The following is a 913-nucleotide window of genomic DNA, read 5'->3' on the forward strand; positions in this document are numbered from 1 at the left end:
GATAAGTATTATATTTTGTGATAACAGTGTGGTGACGCCGTCCTAAACTATAAAATGACAATTCATGGAAAAAAGCAATCGCGTACCTTCGCGGCGGCGGCGGCGGCGGTCGGTTTTAAAACGTTTTCGAAAAATGTAATGCTTTTTACGTCGTTTTTCGCCTTTTCTCACTTCTTCACATCGTAGTTCGTTCGTATTGTCAATGCCGCCGATGTGTGGTTTGGTTCGGTCCATAGCCTTCGTAATAGCCTTTTGCTTTTTTCGTCTCACCGTTAGTGCTTTATTCGCTAAGTTTAAGTTTATTTCTTTTGAAACCCGTGGATATGCGGTTTGTACGTAACTTCGATTCATACCAAATGTTCACAAACTGTCAGTCGGTCTAGGTTGGTCATATAGGTTAACGTAAACACAATTTTGTGGTTTGATTTAAATAAATTTATTATTCAAACATAGGTACATTATATTAATGTAATAATAATAATAATGGTTCATATATCATTGAATAAATTACATTTAAATTTTAAACAATGTGTAGATATATTGTATCGATATAATATATTGAATATATTGGTTTACGTCGCTCCACATATACACAGAGTCACAGCTTAACTAATGAAGTTTTGACAAATGTTGGCAACACAAACTGTGTCTTGGTAGGTTAGGCGTAGGTCCCCTAAACGTAGGTCGCTAGGTAGGTCCGATTTTGAATCCGTCGTACGCTCTTCGGGCGGTGACTGCTCAGTTCCGTATGAGTTACACGGCCGCCGAAATATCAACATTTTTTGCATTTTTTTTTTCGATTTTTTTTCACGTTTTTTTTTTATATTAATATACGAGCAGGTGTTACCCGGCTTCGCCGTGGGAATTTTTTCTCTAGAAGTCAGTTTTAAATAATTAACTATTAACTACTTGT

Source organism: Acyrthosiphon pisum, chromosome X (assembly GCF_005508785.2).
Source record: "Acyrthosiphon pisum isolate AL4f chromosome X, pea_aphid_22Mar2018_4r6ur, whole genome shotgun sequence".
In the NCBI taxonomy this organism is placed as follows: domain Eukaryota; kingdom Metazoa; phylum Arthropoda; class Insecta; order Hemiptera; family Aphididae; genus Acyrthosiphon; species Acyrthosiphon pisum.